Source organism: Hemicordylus capensis, chromosome 4, assembly GCF_027244095.1.
Source record: "Hemicordylus capensis ecotype Gifberg chromosome 4, rHemCap1.1.pri, whole genome shotgun sequence".
Classification (NCBI taxonomy): Eukaryota; Metazoa; Chordata; class Lepidosauria; order Squamata; family Cordylidae; genus Hemicordylus; species Hemicordylus capensis.
Genome location: NC_069660.1, coordinates 141,881,403 through 141,903,640, shown reverse-complemented (window position 1 = coordinate 141,903,640; position 22,238 = coordinate 141,881,403). Strand labels below are relative to the sequence as shown.

At 42.8% G+C, this 22,238-nt stretch overlaps 1 long non-coding RNA gene across 2 annotated transcripts; it reads left to right on the top strand.

Annotated features, from left to right (window-relative positions):
• The first annotated feature begins 445 nt into the window (after nt 1-445).
• LOC128324436 (uncharacterized) lies at nt 446-5,182 on the top strand. Of its 2 annotated transcripts, none has more exons than XR_008306856.1 (3): nt 446-604; nt 684-805; nt 4,173-5,182. It is a non-coding gene; the product is annotated as an uncharacterized LOC128324436 (long non-coding RNA). The 2 variants fall into 2 exon arrangements; XR_008306855.1 differs by having other exon boundaries at nt 684-811.
• The last annotated feature ends 17,056 nt before the right edge of the window (nt 5,183-22,238 follow it).

The following is a 22,238-nucleotide window of genomic DNA, read 5'->3' as shown; positions in this document are numbered from 1 at the left end:
CATGGTGCACCTTCATGTGCCTCCTTGCCATCCCCCTTCTGCTGTGCTTTCTCCAAGTGTTCTCCCCTCTGGCTGTACATACGAGGCAGCAACATGACTGCAGCAGGTTCAATCTTTTGAACTGAGGAAAGGCTGAGTTAGCCCCATTCACTGTCTTCCATGTGAGCCAAAGCATGGGCAAAAGGCTCTTCAAGACTTTACTGTTAGGAATAAAGCCCCCCCCTTTCAGCCCAAACTATATGGTTGGGGGTCTCCTAGGCAGTACCAGAACTTTTTCAGGCCCATATTGGCATTCCCAGAGACCAAACGGGGAGGCGGTATGACAAAAGAAGATGAGAGAAGGTTTGATAGCAGTGTCCCTCTCCTCTCTGGAATATTGAGAACAGCGGTGGATGTACTAGTGGCCTTGGAGAAACAAGTTCTTATGCTTGATGATTTTGCACTGCTTTGCTTAGCCCTGTAGGTATCTTTGTATGGTTGCAAAGCAGCCTCCAACTGCCGCTTGAAGTTGATGTTCTGCTCCATCAGGGGACAAAGCTCAAAAACTGACAATGCAGTCCCCAGCTGGACAATCTCGGAGAGCCCTTGCACAGTGAAGGGCTTGGTGAGTGTGTCTTCCTCCTTCTCCTCTTCTCCCTCACTCTCAGGAGCTGTCTTGATCATCTTCTCCATTTCTTTCACAGTGAACTCTTGCACCTCCTGTGCCTCAGTGTCTCCCAGGCCTTCACTGCCAAGAGTGCATGCAAAGCTGGCAATGTGCTGCACCTCATCTGCCAAAGATGGAACAGCTGCAGTGGGTGAAGAGGTGACGGTACCAGGCCACAAATTCCCCCACACTGTCTTCCCTGTGTGAGACTTTATGTCTGACAGGGATGTTGTAATGTTTTTGATGCCGTCATCAATGCTATAGCCCTTCTAGCAGGGATCGGCCTCCAGAGAGTGATTGACCTCCTCCATCAGATCTAGCAGCCTCCCAAAGGTCTGTTGGGTGTCATAAGACTTGAAGGTCGCTATCAGATCTAGATCAACAAAGTGGTTTTGGGTGGCAAGAAGGCAGTCTGCAGGTCCAGGTGTGCAAACTGCAGGGCCTCGGGGTGTCTGGGGCATTGTCCTGCACCAGGAGGACTCCGATGGCCACGTTGTTTGCAGTAAGACTTCATGAAGGAGACACTTGTTCATAGGGATGTGCACAAAGCCACTTGGCCTGGTTCAGTTTGAGTTCAAACTGAACTTGAACCACACTGGGCCAGTTTGGTTTTGGCCCCATTGGAACACACACACACACACACACACACACACACACACACACACACATTTGGTTCAGTTCAGGGGGGTTCAGACAAACATATTTTAAAATTTCTTTTCCTTTTTTTAACTCACCCCCTCTGGGGGGGTTCTCCAAGGTGGCGGGGGGTCCTCAGAGGTTCCCCCTCCTCCCGCTGTCCTTCATTCTATTAGAAATCACCTGGTTTGGGCATCTTTGGCCCTTTCTGAGCCTATTCTCTTGTATGGCAGCCATTTTGGAGGCCTCTGGGACCTTGCATGGCCTGACTCAGGCTCACACAAGCCTGGGAAACCTCTACAGAAGCACAAACCACAAAGGCAAGAAAAGCAAAAAACAATGGCTTTAAAAGGCTCCCTAAGGCTACTTGACAATACCAAGCCTCCACTCTGCTTCCAAAAGTTCAGAAATTATATATTTCTTTTAGCAAAAAAAACCCCCTAAAATACCCTGAAAAGACCCCTCCAAGCTCCTACAAACTCCTTTCACTACCCACAGAGCCCGTGCAGGAAGAGCACAGCTATATATGGGTATGGAATGTTTGCACCAAAAACGCTGGATATGTAGGACAACCAACCACGAATATCAAGGTTGGTGCATTATTTTTAACCGCAGATACGCAAATCCATGAATATTGAAACTGCAGATAATGAGTTCTACCTGTATTGCCACAGGTGCTGTTTTAAAGAGACTTCTATACACTGAAAACATGGGGGGAGGGGGAGGGAAACTATCATTTTATCAGATCTGTAGGGTGGATTACACTTTCCACTAGCCCTATGAATGTTCATAGCTCTTTGCTTCCATAAAGGAACATTTTCATCAAGTTGTTGTTGATCATGTAAAATCATTTTGGTATTTAAAAGGTACCAATCAGCTTTTTCAACATATTCAATGTACAGTGTAAAAATGCAGCCTGTTACCAAGCAAAGGTACACTTTTGGAATTAAGAGGCATTTTTAAAATCTCCTCTCCTGCCATAATCTATAATGTCTCATTGTCTAGGATAATAGAGGATTTCTAATATTAAATGCATGCCACAAAAGAAATTAATCTACATGGATTAACCAGTTTGAGCATCTGTAAACCTGAGGATGGACAAAACATTAGACAGGCACCCTTACAGTGAAATTTCTTAGCTCAGGCATAATAGTCTGGTGGGATTATGGAAATTCATATTTTGCCTTGCTTTAAAGCTACCTCATCAAACACGCCTACACAGAGCCCACAGAGTGACTAAGAACAGATGACGCGGTAGAGAATGCTTTCCCAGCCAATAAAGCAAAATGAAACAATATAAATTAATATCCTATAAACATATAAACCACAAATCCACAGTAAAGCAGCAGCTGCAAAGAGAAAAAAGAAAAACCTGTCCAGCAGACTAAAAAAAATAAAAATCCAGCAGATTGAAACAAACAAACAAAAATCTTCCCTGGCTCAGTCATGGAATAAAGGCCTCATTCCTTCTCTCACCAAAGGCTTCTTGGAACATTTTGCCAACCTTTTGAAACTGAGCTGGCTTGGTAGACCTCTCCAGCATTCTACAAGCAGAAGGTTACCACAGAGAAGGCTCGGTCATTTGCTTCCCTCTGATAGAAGCAGACTGCCTCAGATAGCTTTTTTATTTTAATTTTTTATTTTAAGGATGCTATTTAGGTGTGTGCACAAAAACAAAAGTGCAGTTCGGTTAGAATTCAAGCCGAATTTGAACTGAACCACCAGTCCATGAACCGTTTTGTTGGTTTAGTTCGTGCAGATGAACTAGGTTGAACCGCGTCAAACCTGTTTGGTCTGGTTCGGGATGCTTGTAGAGGGGAATCTGGTAAGGATTCCCCTTTACAAGCATCGAGGGCTTGGAAAGAGTGTGTGTGTGGGGGGGGGGGTCAAGTGGTAATCTTATCAGTGGCAGCTCATCTTACCAGCAGCAGCTGCACTGCTGCTGTGCTGGAGCACCTTGCAGTTCTCAAGGGCAACTGGGCTTAATGGCCAGGCCCAGTGGCCGCTCCGACTCCACCCACTGCCGCCACCATGGGGGGATGCCTGCTCAACTCACCACCACCCCATCCCCTGAGCGCACACATTATGGCTAGAATTACTGACAAGATCAGCAGTTTGGCCTCGTGGTGTAGGGGGCTCATGGCAGAGGGGGGCTCGTGGGGGGGGGTCTTGCCATGGGGGTGGTCTGGGCACCCAGGCTACCTCGGTGTGCCACTGCTTGTCATGAATGGAAATTCAGTGTATGGGGCTCAAATGTTATTTATATATGTTCCTCTTTTTCTTGAGCACCCATATCTCACCCATTTAGGTACAGAAGGTCCCTCAAGGGGTGCTCTCTTGAGCTGCCATATATGATTTCTAGAGCCATATATGGCAGCCTTGAGAGAGCACCCCTATACATTGAGTATTTTGAGAATAGTATTACGTTGGAAGAGTAACTTTGGGGAATCTTCTAGTGGCTGCCAGCCAGAGTAGGGCCAAGAGAGCCAGGGGTATGACTTGGTAGAAGGCAGCTGCATTTTGTATGTACAGCAGATGGAGCCCAGCCATGGGACTGTCTTCTGAAACGTATTTGGAAAGGTCTGTCTTGCCAGTGCTATGCAATGTATTCCTCTTCATTGCCTGCTTGTTTCCTTGGGTGGCCCACCTCACCCACAATCCCATGCTATGTCCCCGCTGGTTAACCAAGGCAGAAAGGGGAGGCAATTACTATCAGCGAGAGGGGTCAGTGTAGAGCAACAGGATGGGACATAGTCATGGAAGGTTTATCAAGGCAAGGATGAAGAGTCTGTGCAGGGCATGGAAGGGGCAAGAAGTCAGTGCAGGTACTGTCATTGTGGAGGATGGGCCCCTTCACCCTGTGTTTTTCTTTTCTTTTCTTTTGTTCCAGGCCAAAGAGGTGTCCACAGCTGCCAAGAATGCCTGCAGAACCTCAAGGCACTGAAGGGACAGCTGAGGAGACTGAGAAGCAGACTGGCCAGGGACTTCACATAAGATATAGAGCTAAATTTCAATAAAACATGTTGCATATTTATTGTAAATAAAATTAAAACTGTTTAAATCGTATGTAGAAATAAAATAGTAATATAACATGCTGCATAGGGAAAGGGGGGTTGCTTTAAAAGAGAATGAAATGGTCTTGCTCTGAATGTTCTTTTGTTGCAGTTGGATAAAAAGGTCTCTGGATCAAGCCCAGCCAGAGAAAAGGCTCTCTTAGCCAGTCCACTCAGGGCCAAGAGATGTTCTGAGAGGCTCAAGAAGTAGCTCAAGATAGACTTCTCCTTTCCAGGAGGCTCATACAGAGCTTCTCTGCCCACAACCTGAATGCCTTGAAGCCTGATTTTGTAGAGAAGCTGCCTCTGGAAGGGAATGGGATGCTGATGCAGAAGGGGAAGTTTGATTTTGGGCAGGGCTGCACAACTTCAGCCCCCCAGCTACTGTTTCAGGACAGTTCCCACCAACCCTGACTATTGTCTTTAGGATTGCTTTAGGATTTTAATGCAGGAATTTATATGTAATATAAAATTAGAACAATGATATGGATAGCAATGGTTATGAAATGCAATGAAATATGATTTTCTTGGGGGTGGGGGGAACCAACACTATCTACAGTTGTCACAAGAAAAATGGTTTCTCTTTGGTGACAAGTATGCAGTTTTTAAAATGTAATTATGTTGTACAGAATGGTCACAGGAAACCTCCAAAATGAGCAGGATCAGATGTTCTCCTAACCTAATATGAAGCCCATCTCAACCAACTGCCAGTTCCAGCACTGGAAATAGCATCATGGCTTTGATTATTTAATAACCAGAGGCTATTCATAATTACAGACTGAGTACAGAATCCACTGAGAAATCCTTCTTTTTAAGCCTTATTGAAGTAAATGAAATCTGCACAAGAGCATAGCTGAATTCCTATTCATTCCAATTGGGTCACACAGAGAAACTTCCTGGTGGATTGTGCCCAAGGGACTAATCCAGCAAGCTTTGTCTATGTAAAAATCCTGTATTTATTACTGTAGACTAGACTTTATAAGGACTGGGTTTGATAAATTGCACCCAAGAGATAAACTCACAAGAGATAATTTATTATAAGCCAATTTGTGACCAGATGTGTACAACCAGTGAAGAAAAGTTTGAAATTGTGTAATAAGGGAATAGTGGACAGAATAAATGTGGTAATTTTGAGATAAATAAAGAGCAAGTTTCCAGCCATCTACACAAGAAGGGCATAATTTAAGAAGAGGTGCTTCATTCTTCTAGAGAATCTGAAGATTCTCTGGATCCCATTTTGGTTATTTGCTCTACATGCTAACGAGATCTAGTTCTAAATAGTGTATGAAATGGAACAGTCATAAAGAAACTTAATAGTCTGTTATTGCCACACATATCTACAATAGCTGGTTCTGTTGTAGCTGTCTGTCTTGACTAACTGTATTTGCTTACCCACTTATCAAGATCATTGAGGCTGTCAGTTTTGACAGTTCCAATTCCCTGTTTTGGAGAAGGAATAAGTCTTCCTTATTCATGAACAAGCAATGGGCACTCTTAGTGATGATGATCTGGTTGGGGCAGAACTTACAGTTCCCAATCCATCCACAGGAATCTTGCACACAGTCTCTTAAACGAAATGCATCCCAGAAGCACATTCATTTTACTCATGGGCAGGCATGGTTCTCAAACCAAAAATGAATACATGGAGAAAAGCCTGCTTGCATGCACATGTTTTATTCATTTATTTGTCTAATCATCCTGCAGTCTCCACCTTAAATGTTGAGGTATGTGTATGAGGTACATTAACTGAGTTGGGCCAAGGAAATTATCAGATTGGGACAGAAGAAGACATAGTGGCTGCTTAGCTTTCCATGGCATATCTGTATTTTAATACAAAACACTATAGCAGTATATGTAAGCAGAATTATTATTTTCCTTTGCTATGTAGCGAACTCTTGATTCAGTACTCCAAGACTGGACAGTAGAAGAAAAGGAGGAGGAAGAAAGGAAGAGAGTAACTCTAAAATTAATAAGTATGTGCATAAGTATGTAAAACTAATAAGTATTGTCTGGATGCAGGGCTGATTCCAGGTTATCAGGGACCCTTGGTAAAATGCCCTCCATTGAACCCCTCTAACCTGGACCTTGCTATGGTATCTGACGGGTCTTACCTTAGCAGATGGGATGGGAGACAATGACAGTACAATTCTCTTCACAAAGAGAGCCATTGTTTCCTCAATGTGTCCCCATCTGCAAATGGATCATCATCCCTGCATAATCACTGGGAACTCTGAGGGAAAGCTGAGATCCCATTTGCCCATAGAATTGGAAAGAGGAGGTGATAATGGAACAACTCTCTTGGCCAAGTCACTCCATCACTGCAGAAAGGCTATGGATACAGAGGCCTTTTCAGGGCAGAACCCCTCAAGCCCTACAGTGCTTCCAAGATTGACCCTCTCTTCAGGCCTCAGACTGGGACGGCGTTGGTTTTCACCACCACCTGAATCCTCTTCTCTCTCTCGGTGAATTCACTCAGCCTGCTCCCTTGCCAGGAAAACACAATTAGCCAGGTCTTCTTCTGGGCCTTTGTTACAACACATAGGGCAAGATACATGTATGCTTAGGGAACTATACAATGAGGGCTAACCTGTGCACAGACATGGGAGAAATTCAAAGGGGAGGTAACAAGCTTCTAATGCAAAATACTAAACATTAGTTAAATGGCAATAAACATATACATACTTATTTGGGGGATCACTAGGATAAGTACCTAACTGCAATGCTAGCAAACCAAATTATTAACATGGGAAGCCTACTCTGTGAAGAGCAGACGCAGCTTGAGGAGGTGAGCAAGCTTTTCTAAACAGAACAACATCCAGCCTTTCCCCCCTTCAAACTAACTAACAGGAGGAGGGGAGATTTTGAGGGGCTGGTTTCTCTTTAAGGGATAAATCCTAGTCTCTTTGTGTTATTTGCCAAAGCTAGCATCTGACAGGGCTAGCAAACTCCAGTGTTTTTATCCCTGCTGGGAGGGGGTGGAACCAGGTAGGGCTGGGGATGACCCACATTCCTTTAACATTCCTTTGACCCAAATCCTGTGCCTCAGTTGGAAGCCTACTCTCTACATAAGAGGTGAAGACCCGAGAGCATAGCGAACAGAGCATAGCGGACAGTAATAGGAAACAGGATGTTGGAGTTTTGCGGGAGTTTAGCAGGAAGTGTGTGGGGGAGGCTGGAACAAGCCCCTGTGATCACAAGGAGCCCAGTGGAAAAGAGAACGTAAGTACAAATCTCTCCCTCATATTCTTGAGAAAGGCTGTTTGGACAGTTAAATAGCTGACCATTACAGCTGAGACCTATTCTTCTAATACTATCTCTAAATACTGTAAACAGCCAACAAAACCAGTATGAAGACAGAAAGTCAGCAGGGGACGGGGCACTTCCCAGTGTATTGCACAGAGTGCCACATGTATGACTATTTGTCCCATGGGCAGAAGTCATGGGTGTGTGCTCGGTGCAATGAGCTCCTGGCTCTCAGGAAACAAGGTCGTTCCGTTGAGACCAAGGTGGTGGATCTGGAGAAGCTCAGAGAGACGAGACCTTCGGAGACATGGTAGATGCATCCCACTCCAGGGCTGGGAGTGGGATGCCTTTCTCCCTCTGCTGTCAGGGAGAATGAAGGTCTCAGGCAACGAGGACATTGGTCTGAGGAAGAGGGAAATGCTCCTTTAGAAGGGATCCTTTCTGTGGATGATGAGCCCATATCCTCTCACACAGGGGGATACTCCTCTGGGGGGTGGGGGCCTCCTTTTAGTGGGTGATTTGATCATTAGAGGTATAGAGAGATGGGTTTGTGACCTGTGTGTTGACCACATGGTGACTTGCCTGCCTGGTGTGAAAGTTGCGGACATCATACAGCATCTAGATAGGCTGTTAGGCGGTGCTGGATAGGAGACAGCTGTCGTGGTGCACGTCTGCACCAATGATGTGGGGAAATGTAGTTGGGAGGTCCTGGAAGCCAAATTTAGGCTGACAGGCAGTGTATTGAAGTTATTCTCAGAAATGCTACCTGTTCCATGCGCAAGTACAGTGAGACAGGCAGAGCTGAGGGGTTTCAATGTGTGGATGAGACGTTGGTGCCGGGAGGAGGGGATTAGATTTGTTAGGCACTGGGATACATTTTGAGGCAAGCAAGGTCTGTACAAAAGGGATGGGCTGCACTTGGACCAAGATGGAACCAGACTGCTAGCACTTAAAATAAAAAAGGTTGCAGAGCAGATTTTAAAATGATGCCCAGGGAATAGCCGACAGGAGCTGGACAGTATCCAGTTTAGCAAATGCCAACCTTTAAAGTGCGAGGGTGCAAAATATTCAGATCAAACAGAAGGGTACAGAGCAGAATCACATAAAGAGCAGACAGAAGGCTGTGCCAGCTGGTCAAAGAGTCAAAAGAAATATAGCATGCACTAGGTGAGAGATTCAGCATATAGGTGCTTATATGTCAATGCCAAAAGCCTCCAAGCCAAGATGGGTGAGCTGGAGTGCTTAGTTGCTAACGCAGAAATTGATAAAGTGGGCATAACAGAAACATGGTGCAACAGTGAGAACCAGTGGGACACTGTTATCCCTGGATATAAACTCTACAGCCGCCTAGAGATGTAAGTTTGGGCGGGGTATAAATAAAATAAATAAATATAGAAAGGAGAAGGAGGGGCGCCTTGGAGGTGGAGCAGCACTGTCTGTCAAGAAAGGGATAGAATCTAACAAGGTAGAAAACCTAGGAGAACCAGAGTCCTCCACAGAAACCCTGTGGACGAGACCTTTGTCAATACAAGGGGACAATACCAGGCCTGAAAGGAAATGTGCTACTGAGCATGAGCTATCGCACTCTTGATCAAAACGCTGACAGTGACTGGGAGTTGCAGAAGGAAATCAGGGAGGCATCAAGGAGAGGCAGGCTGTAATCATGGGTGACTTCAGTTACCCACACATAGTAAATTCACAGTCAGGTCATGACAGAGAGGGCAAATTTCTAGATATGCTGAATGGCTGTGCCCTAGAACAGTTGGTCTTGGAACCAACCAGAGAGAAGGCGACCTTGGACTTAATCCTGATCTTGGACTTAATCACTTAATCCTGAGTGGCACCCAGGACCTGGTGCGTGATGTCAGTGTCATTGACCCCTTAGGGAACAGTGACCATAGTGCGATCAAATTCAGCATACACGCGGGGAGAGAATCACCAAGGAAGTCTAACACAGACATTTTGAATTTCAGAAGAGGAAACTTCTCCAAAGTGATGAACATGGTGGAAAAAAACCTGAAAGGGAAAACCTGGAGTCACTTCGCTCCAGAATGCATGGAGTTTACTCAAAACCACAATACTAGAAACCCAGTTAGACTGTATACCCAAAAGGAAGAAAGGTACCACTATGTCCAGGAGGATGCCAACATGGCTAACAGGTACCGTCAAGGAAGCCATAAAAGGGAAAAAGACTTCCTTCTGAAATCAGAAGGCCTGTCCAAATGAAGAGAACAGAAGGGATCACAAACTCTGGCAAAAGAAATGCAAGGTGACAATAAGGGAAAAAGAGAGTTTGAGGAACATTTAGCCAAAAGTATAAAGGGGAATAACAAAAACTTCTTTAAATACATCAGAAGCAGGAAACCTGCTAGGGAGGTGGTTGGACCATTAGACAATGAGGGAGTGAAAGGGATTATTAAGAAGGATATGGAGGTTTCAGAGAAGCTAAATGAGTTCTTTGTGTCCATCTTCATAGCAGAGGATACTGAGCATATACCTGTTCCTGAATCAGGCTTTTTGGGGATGGAGGCTAAAGAACTGAGTCAGATAGAAGTGACAAGAGATGATGTTCTAAACAGTCTGGAAAAACTAAAAACTAACAAATCACCAGGGGCGGGGAAGATGGCATCCATCCAAGAGTCTTCAAAGAACTCAAATGTGAAATTGCCGACCTCCTTGCTAAAATATATAACTCATCCATGCAATCAGGCTCTGTACCGGAGGACTGGAAAGTAGCAAATGTAACACCGATTTTCAAAAAGGGATCCAGGGGTGATCTGGGAAATTACAGGCTGGTTAGATTAACGTCCGTTCCAGGCAAATTGATGGAAAGTATCCTCAAGGATAAAATTGTAAAGCACACAGAACAACAGGCCCTGCTGGGAGAGAACCAGCATGGCTTCTGCAAAGGGAAATCTTGCCTCACAAAACTTTTGGAGTTCTTTGAGAGTGTCAACAAGTGTGTGGATCAAGGTGATCCAGCTGACATAGTATACCTGGACTTTCAAAAAGCTTTCGACAAAGTTCCTCATCAAAGACTCCTGAGGAAAAATAGCAGTCATTGGATAAGGTTACATGTGTGGATTGCTAACTGGCTGAAAGACAGGAAACAGAGGGTAGGTATAAATGGAGAGTTTTCACAATGGAGGGAAGTAAGAAGTGGGTCCCCCAGGGATCTGTACTGGGACCGGTGCTTTTTAATTTATTCATAAATGATCTAGAAGTAGGGGTAAGCAGTGCAGTGGCCAAATTTGCAGATGATACCAAACTCTTTGGGGTCCTGAAATCCAAAATGGATTGTGAGGAGCTCCAAAAGGATCTGTCCAAACTGGGTGAGTGGGTGACAAAATGGCCAATGCGGTTCAGTGTTGGCAAGTGTAAAGTGATGCACATTGGGATGAAGAACCCCCAACTTCAAGTATACGCTGGTGTGATCTGAGCTGTCAGTGACTGACCAGGAGCGGGATCTTGGGGTCGTGGTGGTCATCTCGTTGAAAGTGTTGACTCAATGTGTGGGAGCTCTGAAAAAGGCCAATTCCATGCTAGGGATAATTAGAAAGGGGACTGAAAATAAAACTGCTAATATTATAATACCCTTATACAAAACGATGTTGCGGCCACACCTGGAGTACTGCGTACAATTCTGGTCACCACATCTAAACATGGACATTGTAGAACTGAAAAAGGTGCAGAAGAGGGCAACCAAGATGATCAGGGGCCTAGAGCACCTTTCTTATGAGGCAAGGCTACAACACCTGGGGCTTTTTAGTTTAGAAAAAATACTGTAGGGAGACATGATAGAGGTCTATAAAATCATGCATGGTGTGGAGAAAGTGGAGAGAGAGAAATTCTTCTCCCTCTCACAACACTAGAACCAGCGGTCATCCCATGAAATTGATTGCCGGGAAATCTAGGACCAACAAACGGAAGTACTTTTTCACACAACACCTAATCAACTTGCGGAATTCTCTGCCACGAGATGTGGTGACAGCCAAGAACCTGGATGGCTTTAAGAGGGGTTTGGATAACTTCATGGAGGAGAGGTCTATCATCAGCTACTAGTTGGAGGGCTATAGGCCACCTCCAGCCTCAAAGGCAGGATGCCTCTGAGTACCAGTTGCAGGGGAGTAAGAGCAGGAGAGAGGGCATGCACTCAACTCCTGCCTGTGGCTTCCAGTGGCATCTGGTGGGCCACTGTGTGAAACAGGATGCTGGACTAGATGGACCTTGGGCCTGATTCAGCAGGGCTGTTCTTATGTTCCTTGTTAAATTAATCCTCAGGTATTTAATAGGTTTTGCTGTCGTATGAAATCCAAAAATTCCGTAGCTGACAGGTTTCATGTGATGATCTGTGTTTCGTTTTTGTTAATCTTGTATCCCTACATCTCACTGTACTGGTTTATATGCTCCATTATTGCATCTAGGGAGTCCTTTGGCCCAGTAATTGTGAGAACCACAGCATCAGCATACAATTTTATTTTATGCTCTTGCTTCGCCATCTTAATTCAATAAATTCTTTGCTCCTGCCGTATCTTCTTTGCCAAAGCTTCAAGAGCCAACATGAACAACAGTGGAGAAAGAGGGCACCCTTGTTGATTGCACATTTTTTTGATAGAATCCAATTCACTATTTATTTTACTGGAGATGGATATAACCTGCATATTTTCTCTGGTAGATATGCCCTTTCTGAGGATCACAGAGCCTATACAACTAAGACAAAGGCTACTCAGTTTTTTCTCTACTCCATCTAGTGGAAAATTGTTCCGTTCATTTTCTTTTCTTTTCTTTTCATTACTAGGTGCATGTCTGGAGGACAGGAAAAAACCTCTATGAGATTTCAGATCTGTCATTCTGGAATGCATGCATAATATTTATGAAATCTGTATAAACAGTCAAATAACATAGGAGCAGTGTCCAATATGACATGGAGTCCAATCTCTGCTACATTTTAGGAACTGATGCACAAATTGATACTTCGTTAAAGAGGAATTTTGAGTATTGGAGCAGAAAGTGAGAAATATGCTTCTTTTATGTTATAATTTTAATATGGATTTCAATGCTTTCATAAAACACAAGATGTTGATTTTAAACCTTGTTTCTATGACAACCACTCTGCAGTACAGTGCTAAGCAAGGGACTCGATGAAGCTGCCAAGGACTTTAATAAATGCTTCTTTTGAAAATATGGTGGGCTATTCAGGTTTATACCAGGCTTGGCAGCAGAGTTTAAATAGATGAATTTCAGTTTGGCACTTTCCCATATGTGAGAATACCACAACATTACAGGCAAAATATTTCCTCCTCTTTCTTAATGTATATGCTGACTCCAGTACTTGTAGATTAACCTAGTGATATGGCATGTCTAGTGAAAGTTGATGTTGGGGAGGAATCTAGAAAGGGATATATTCTCCTTCCTGTGGACACCAGAGCAGAGTCCTACTGTGCCATGTTCTGAGCTGGGCAACATTAATTTAGTCTTCTCTATGCAGTCAGTCTGGATAGGAGTTGCTAACTACCAATCCAATAACTAGGACCATGCTGTTGGAGAATCCCATTATTGTAGGTTGGACCTGTGGTGATGCAACCTATTGCAGGCTCAATAGATTTCCATTGTGTGCCCATTGCTATTGTTTTTGGAGTTGAAGACATTTTTAGAGAAGAAAATTCTCCTCTTTCTTTTGTAGCTGTAGCGGTTGATGGTTAAATAAGATGAGTGACTGTGTCTCTTCACTGAATTTGTGGATGGGGAAGTTCCTTTACATCATCCAGAAGCATGGATTGTCTGTCTAAACATCATCTGAGAAAATGATTCAAAGCCCATCTCCTTGGCATGGATCGTCAATACTCCATCAGGGTGTAAGTGATTACATGATAAGTCAGCCTGTTCCATGATGACATAGCTGAATTGTAACCAGATTTTAAATTGTTGTTCCAACCCCTAAGAAGATACGATGGCAATTTTTAATACATTTTGAAAAACAAGAAAGACACCACGCCCTAAAGCCCTTCTTCAACTCTTACAGTCACTATCAGGGAAGGTAGGTACCTAATCCACACCTCGCTCCAAAGCAGTCCATACTTTCCTAACAACACAACTTTTTTCAGTTGTTCATGATGCATTTCAAGGCTCAGGATTCTAGACTTAGCCAGATCATCAATGGAAAGAGGCTGTAGTTTAGTGGTGGAGCATATGCCATTCATGCAGATGGTCCCAGATTCAATCCCTGGCATCAAAAGGGTGGGCTGAGAAAGACTCTTGCCTGAAATCCTGGTGAGCCATCTTTTTAATTTATTATTTCTCTATGTAAACCACTTTGGACATTTTTGTTAAAAAGCGGTATATAAATATTTGTTGCTGCTGCTGCTAGTCTGTGTAGACAGAACTGATGGAACAGTGGTCTAACTCAGCATAAGGCAAATTCATATGTTCATATTTGAATTTATCCCCAGAAAAGTTAAATTGTATTTTTAGTTTAACTGTCTCAAGAGTGTGTTCTCATGGGATCCCTTCAACAAGTTATCCCATAATAAGTACTCATTATGTCAGAAAGTGTTCTTTCTTCTGGTTTATACTAATGACCCCAGAACAAATATTTTCTCACTTTGCAAAATATTGCAATATGGAAGGAAAGTGCAGAAAAGCATCTGAGCTGACATCTCTGTAATGAAAATCCTTCAGAAAGAGAAAACAGCTTCATCGTTCCAAAGCCAAGGTACTTTCTGTGTCTATTAAAAACAAACAGGAGTGAACTTTTTGTCTTGACTTTGCTTCCCCAGGAGAGCAGTACTGTACATTCCACTATGTTTGAGAAGTCTTATTTTTAGTATTGCTAGGTCAATATTTACCAACAATAATAATTAGCAGTGAATACACAGACACTGAATACACAGACACTCTTAATAATAATGCCATTTTGGGCACTATTTTCTTCTCCTGAGGTTGTAATCCTCAGTAGTCATGGAATTAGGGGTGGGGATGAGGAGCTATATTAAAATGTGTATAGCTGGAGTGATAATAAACACAACTGCAATTGACTGATAGCAGATCACTATTGGCATTTGCTGTATGAAACCAAAAAGGTCTGTATTGGGGCTGTTGTATTGAAACTCAGAGATAAAGGATATTTCCTGGTATTTCCAAAAATGTTGAGAAATAAAGAGAAAATAGGCCACTAGAATTAACAATAGTGTGCTTATGAAGCATTCAGTGCCTCAGTTATTTTACATTTAACGGGAGGAAGAGACATCACTTCAAATATAACTATTTTGTTTTGTTCTCAAAATGGAAATCTGAAACCTCTCTTCACACAACATGGCTTCTCACATTCCCATACTTAAACTCTGCCTCAGCATGAGCAACAGTTGGCATATCTTCTCCGTTTTCTAAGGATTACCGACATTTCCTCAAGGCAACTTTTAGATAGCTTTTGTTGTTTGTATTTTGCTTGTGCTAAAATTTCCATTAATGAAAATTGTGCATGTGACAGAGTTCCACAGTTCTTACAATATCTGTGTGGCTTAATCTCTGGCTTGTACATTGCTGGCCCATGTCCACATACCACCATATTTGAGTCAATCCTAGATTAAAAACTGATGTTGACCAGAGAAGAGGCCTATGACTCTGGTTTATATAACTTGAAATAATTGTATTCAGTGCATTTGGAATCTGAGATACAAAATGGCTGAAGACTTAAATGGTGTGTGTGAAGTTAGGAGAAAAGTATATATGAATATGAGTTTTTGCTCAAAATGACTTAAAGGTAGAGGTGTGCACAATCAGATTCTGCAATTTGATTCAAGCTTGAATCAAAAAGCAGAATCATCGAATAGATTTGTCGAAAGCAGCTGCCTTTGCCAGCTGTCTCAATGAATCACCCTCAAATCATCCAAATTGATTTGGGTGATCCAAGCACCATTTTGAGCCCAATTTTTCTGGGAAAATGGGCCTCAAATTGCGTGTTTTCTCAGGCATTACTAATCTACCTCTTGGGTTCAGCAGGTAGACCAGCCCTCTGCTCTGTAGACCACTCCTCCAAGATGAGCAATCATGTTAAGTCAGAAGCAGAGGGCTGGTCTACCCACAAAACCCAAATGGTAGACCAGCTCTGCCTGAAAAAACAGGCCTCAAAGTGGCACTGTTTCTCTGGGGAGAGCTGGCCCAGGGTTGAGTCCTCCATTCTGGCTCCATTCTGGGCCTGCCATCATCATATATTTTATTGGTTACATAGCAACCTGACATCATTACACTCACTGGGCTGTTTCAGACACAATGAGGATCCTTGGTTGAATGTGAGGATCCCTTCTGTGCTTTTATGTCCAAATAGCACCTCTCAAATTCACCCAAGCTTCAGTTTAGCCAAACAAACTGAGCTTTGAAACCAAGGTGTGTAGTTGGCATGTTTTTTTAACGCATGGCTCAATTTGCAATGGTGTTGCATCCGAACCAACCTCCAGGCTTTATTCTTGGCTTGTTGCAAGAGACTTTGCACAGAGCAGCCAAGAAACAGCTGTGAATGGTGGAGGGAGGGGCCAAAGAAACCACCGACAGCAAAACAAACCACGCTGTTGTCAGGTTGTCTGAGGAGAAAATTGTCTGCTTGTTTTTTGGAAGCTTGGTTAGAAGTTTCTGTAACTCCGTATTTCATCTGACAGGGCCCACTGTGATTTGTGACTGGTTAGGATCATTTTAGGAAGAAGAAATAATCTTTAACAAAAACACCAATGCCAAAGCAAGCATAGAGATGAGAAATGAATTAACACAACAAAGGTTAGTGAGGAGAGTCAGGAAATATTTCTCCCCCTGCAAGCTATGTTTCAGCCTGAAAATAAAAGCAGGTGAAGAGGCCTTTAAACTGAAAACAGTGGTTACAATGTTGTTGCATGTCCAAAGAAGAACAAATAGAAAATAGGCTAGAATAAAAAGAATTCAAATCCAAAAGAACTAAGAATAAAGAACTAACCTCAGACAGCAATACAATAGTGGGGCAAGTTAGCAACTTAGACTTCCATCCCCCTAAACTCACAGGAGCCCACATCTCCACCCTATTATATGTGGATGATGCAGCAATATTCTCAAGGACCCCAACTGGCCTTAAACAAGCACTGAAGGCATTGGCCCAGTATTGCAAGGAAGATCTGCTGGAGCTTAATTACCAAAAAACCAAAATCATGGCCTTTGCCAAAGGCCCCAAACCCACTCCTGGTTTATAGATGGGCACAAGATAGAACAGGTCTCTTGCTTTAAATATCTGGGGATAGTCCTGCATTCCTCCAGCTCTAGGAAGACACATGGGGAGTGTGCAGCACTAATTGCACAGAGGAGCTCCTCGCTATTCTTAAGTTCCTCCGAACAAGAGGTGGCCACTATATACCCATAGTGCTAAAACCGTATGGAACCAAGCCAATAGCACAGTTACTCTATGGTGCCCAACTCGGACCCTTCCCCAACTTTTCCACGCTGGAACATGTGCAATCAAATTTCCTAAGAGCAGTTTTTCAAGTACCAATATGTGTATCTAACACTATCCTGCGACTAGAGACAGGCCTAATGAAAGTGGAGGCAAGGGTATGAATGACCATACTGAACTACTGGCTAAAGTTCTCCCTTTCCCCCTCAGGCCTAGCCCCACTAATGCTATGTGATGACTTTCAATCCAGTTGGAAACAGACAGCTATGAATAAAATAAAGTCCCTGGGCCTATCCCCGCTTCACTTAGTTAACTTGGGGTATGACCCGGCCAAGGTGCTCATCAAACAACGTATTATGGATACAGAGCACCAATCTGACATAGGCAAGGCCCCTAACTTCCTTGTAAGTGAAGGACTCAGGTATGTCAGCGCCCCCTTGCCATACCTAACGCAATTGGTGGTCCCAAAGCATAGGAGGGCCGTTACACTGGTGCACTGCCATGTGTTTCCCTCAGCAGTGCTTGAAGGTTGCTATAGGAAGATCCAAATCTCAGAGCACAAGTGCCCCTGTGGCTCAGAGCACATAGAAACAGTAGGACACGTTCTTCTTCAGTGCTTGTTCTACAGGGACATCCATGCCTCCCTCATCTTACCACTATTACATGGCTATCCTGGGTGAATTGACCAGTTTTGCACCTCTGCTCTCTGATAGCAACCCTGCTGCCACCTACAGTGTCACCAGGTTCTGTGCAGCAGCGATTAATATCCAGCATACAATGATCACACGTGCCCAGAGCCCACCTCTATGAACTGGAGGACAGCCATGGCTACTGCCTTAGTGTGGCAACCCAACAACCCATAGACCCGCAACTTCCTGGCTACTATTTTATTGGCTTAGATTTTTGTGTATATTATATGATATCATTTATCACGCAGATTAGCTCTTATTATTTTAAATGATGACTGTCATGATTTTATATGTTTTAAATCTTTTAAAACTTTTTTACTTTATAAGCATGCAACACAATCTAGGGTACTGCTACATGGTTTATTCCTATGCTTCTTGTTTCAGCCGTAGCCCGAGTCTACTACGTCTCTTATTAGAGCCATAGCTAGATTTTTAGTGCAGTCACATGCCTATTTTTATATTTTAAATCATTTTATGTTAGTAATATATTTTAGCATCTTTTATATCTCTTATTGTATATTTTAAATCATCTTATGATAGCCTTAGAGTGTAAAATCTATTGCTACTTAGGTTTTAAAATGTACTTTATGCTGGTCTGTGTCCATAATAAAGATTGATTGATTGATTGAACTCATCTCAGTCAAGAGATGTAATAATAAGAAATGTCACCACAGCCATTTTAATAGCACATGATTACTGCTTTCTCACGTATTTATCTAATGTACCCCTGTGGTTTGGAGCTCACTTTCTGCTTTTGCAGTTCTGGGACTTGCAGGATCCAAGATTGTCTTATATCTTCATTCTCTCATGTCTGAATATATTAAGCTTCTTCCTTATCTTGTGAGTGATTAGAATTTCATCAATAACTAATGAGAGTGCTAAGACAGAGAAATAGTCTGCAAAACAATTACTAAGCTGAGTATAAAGGCTACATACATGTGCAACCCCCCCACCCCCACCCCATATTACAGTTTTGAGGGCGGGGTTTTCTTTATTTCTTATTCCCTAAAATTACAGTGTATAGCATGGTGAATAAATATCCATACAATTTTTAAATTACTTGAAATAAAACTGGTTGCTAATTAAGCAGCAACAAATAAAGCATAGGATGATACAGAAAAAATGGAGTCAGAATTATTTTAAAGGCTAGCCATTTTCTTTTAAATTATTTTATTATATTTTTTTCAAATAAATAATATATCTACTAAACCAAACAAATAAAAATAAATAACCCCCAACACACACCTCAGAAAAGACCAGAAAGTAAAGTGATTCCATCAAGCACTGCTGAAATGTTTCACTTTAGGAATGGTAAATCTTGATTAACAGTGGGCATAATTTCATTTTATATCAGTGTATGCACCAATTTATACCAAAGTAGCTGTAAGCTGGTGAACGTACTGTAATTTTTTTTTTAAATAGATCTGTAGATCTCCTCAGTTAACTAGTTCCCAGGGTGCTCTTGGACAAGGTAAGGACTGTTAAAACCAGGGGCATATCTGTTGGGATTTTGCCATGGACCTTGTTGAGATTTTGCCAAGGACATTGTCAGTTCTTTGTATGGGACATGCTTGTCTGTATTTGAATGTAGCTATGTACTGGCTTGAGGGTGGAATTGCTTTGTCTGCTCTTCACTTGCTGACTTGAATTAAAACTGAGATGTTCTCCCTTTCTCTGCATAAGAGACAGTTAGTCTGTGTATTGTTTTCTTAGCCTATGTTATGGTTATTAATACATATCAAACTCTTGTTTCTCAGTTAAGGTTGCTTCCTGTTCAATTACTTATAGAGGATAAGTAGCAATAGCTACAACAAGGGGAAGGATGATGGCAGATGTCTCTGGGCCCGGGGCAGATGCCAGCTGGATGCCAGCTTGCCTTTTGCTTTCCCTCTCACACCTCTCTGAACATGAGGGTGTGGGGCATAGGGACACAGCTTCACTTTTTGTCTTATGTCCCACTTCAGCTTTGCTGTGTCTATTTAAAACCATTTCAGTCATCCCATAAATAGGCCCTTCTACTTTCAGGCTCTAAAGTAAAGCTCAGATCTACACAATTTAAAACATCAATTTTTATACATCAATATTATGCCAATGTTATGCTTCAAAACTCGGCAACTTCAGCAGAAATATCTCATTAACGATAATTGGTTGATATTTGGATGAAGAAAATGATTACCACAGCATGCAGAGATCTATAGCAAAACATTCTTCCATATATACAACTGTATATATATGTATATACAACTGTAGCATCTTTGGCATCTTATGAATAACTTTTTGAATCAGTGTTTCCTGTGGGAAATACTAGGAGTCAAAGCAGTAGTGGTGGCTGCCATCTGTGACTCGGAGGAGGGAGCAAGGATTCTAGTTGCAAAAAATAAAATAAAAAATACAGTGAATGTTACACCATTATTTCCAGTGGACCTACTCACAGGTAACAGATGCTGAGTGGTTTCAGCCACTCAAATCTAGCAGCAACCAGTACCCCTCCCACACACCCCCAAAGAGAAAAGCAAACAGCCCATGGCTGGTGAAAGATAACTTACAGTGTCCAGCCATCTAGGGGTGAAAAGAGGCAGCTGCAGAGGTGGTCTTATTTGGGGCCAATGTCCAGGGCCTCCACAGACCTCTGGGCCCCCCCCCCAAGCCTCTTTGATATGTCCTGGGTGGGGTGGTTTGTGCCCTCAAGAACCTACGTGTTAAAAAATGATGCTTAACTTGCAGCATGGTGGGTGGAGGGAACTCCAAAGGCCTTTAGGTCCAGGCTCCAAAATAACCTAGGTACACCTGTGGGAAGCCAATCTGCTGGGAGACAGGGAACTTCTTGCTTCCTGCTCCAGCTGCTGCAGCTACCTCCCCTGCTCTGCTACTGGAGGGAATAGCCTGCCAATCAAGGCTATTTGTTCACCTCATTGCTTTGGGCACCCAGCATCACTGCCTCCCCGGATTAGACATGAAAGGGTAAAAGACACATGTGTGCACCTGTCTCTTTTGCCCTTTTATGTCTAATCTGGGGAAGTGCTGATGCAGGGTGCCCAAGCAATGGGGTAAGGGAATAGTCTTGATTAACAGGCTGTTCCCTCCAGTAGCAGAGTGGGGGAGGGAGCTGCAGCAGCTGGAGGAGGAAGCAGGAAGTTCCCTGCCTCCTAGCAGATCAGCTGCCTCCTTGCTTCCCTAGCTGGGTGAATGTTGTAAGGGTGTGGGGGATTTGGGGTTTTTGTTTTGTTTAAAAAAGGCCAATCCACAGTGTTTTTCTTTTCTGTCCTTTGGGGGCAGAGGGCACAGCCCACTCTGCCCTTACTGACTGACTGCCACTGAGTCAAAGGTATCCAGATTTAGACTGCCATGAAAATGACAGGGATTTTGAAGGAAATGCTGGCAAACTTGCAACATCACCAGGCCCTGTGCCCAAACACAAATTTGGCAAAGTTATGAGGCAGCTGCATTAACAATAAAAATTTAGGGATGTCCATTTCGGGGGGGGGGGAACCAACTGTTCCTGGTAGCAATGAGAAATGAGGACTCTCAAATTGGAAATGGCTTTTTAAAAAGTCATGCAATTGTTTCCCTTTAGTAAGCCATTAAAATAATTAAGGTATCTTAGCAGGTGATATTTTGAAAACAGTGCATGGAGATAAGATTAACTGTCAACCAAATTAGATAGAGAAGTCATCGTTATTTTAAAATAAATATAAAACATACTGTCCAAATTTACTAGTCTTCAGGGTCATAGCTGAAACAGGGCAAGATGCAGTACCCTCGCCCACATGCTTCAGATTCCGTGTAATTTATTCCTCAGAAGTATTTTTCATCAATGTACTGGCTTGCACACTGTGTGACTATTGTTTTACAAATAATTAAAAGGGTTTATAAACTAGGTATGCACAAATCTCCTTGCTTAAAACAAGTTTTTAAAAGCCATAGGTTAGCCTGTTATGATAATATTGCTGTAGTTAGAATGAGGTATAAAAAAGTAACCATAACAAGTTATCTTAAAATGTATTCTCTCTCCCCCCCCCCATTATAATTATCCAAATTTGGGCCTTTGGATCAAGTCCTTTTTGTTCCTCTTGCTGAAATGTGGCACTTGCTCATGCTGATATTCATGACTGATGAAAGTAGTTCCTGGCCAAAATACAAGGTACCATTCATTAAGGTACCATTAGTGGATCCCATTAATGAAATGTTTATTTGTTTATTTATATGTGTTCTTTTTTTACATTTGTATCCTACTCTTCCTATAGGAGCCCTATAGGTGTACATGGTTATGTTTATCTTCACAACAACCCGGTGAAGTAGGTTAGGCTGAGAGATATTAGACTGGCCTAGAGCCCCCAGTGAGTTTCATGGCTGAATGGGGATTTGAACTCAGGTCTCCCCAGTCCTAGTCCAACACTCTAACCACTATACCACACTGGCCTAGCGTTAGAAACCATTGCCTAAATAAATGACCCTTCATCCACTTAACTTCTGATCTATCCCCCATTTTAAATTGAAATAACAGTGCCCATTAATGATGGTGCAAGAGTTTGGATGTGGGGAGTTCAAATTGCAGACTCCCTCTA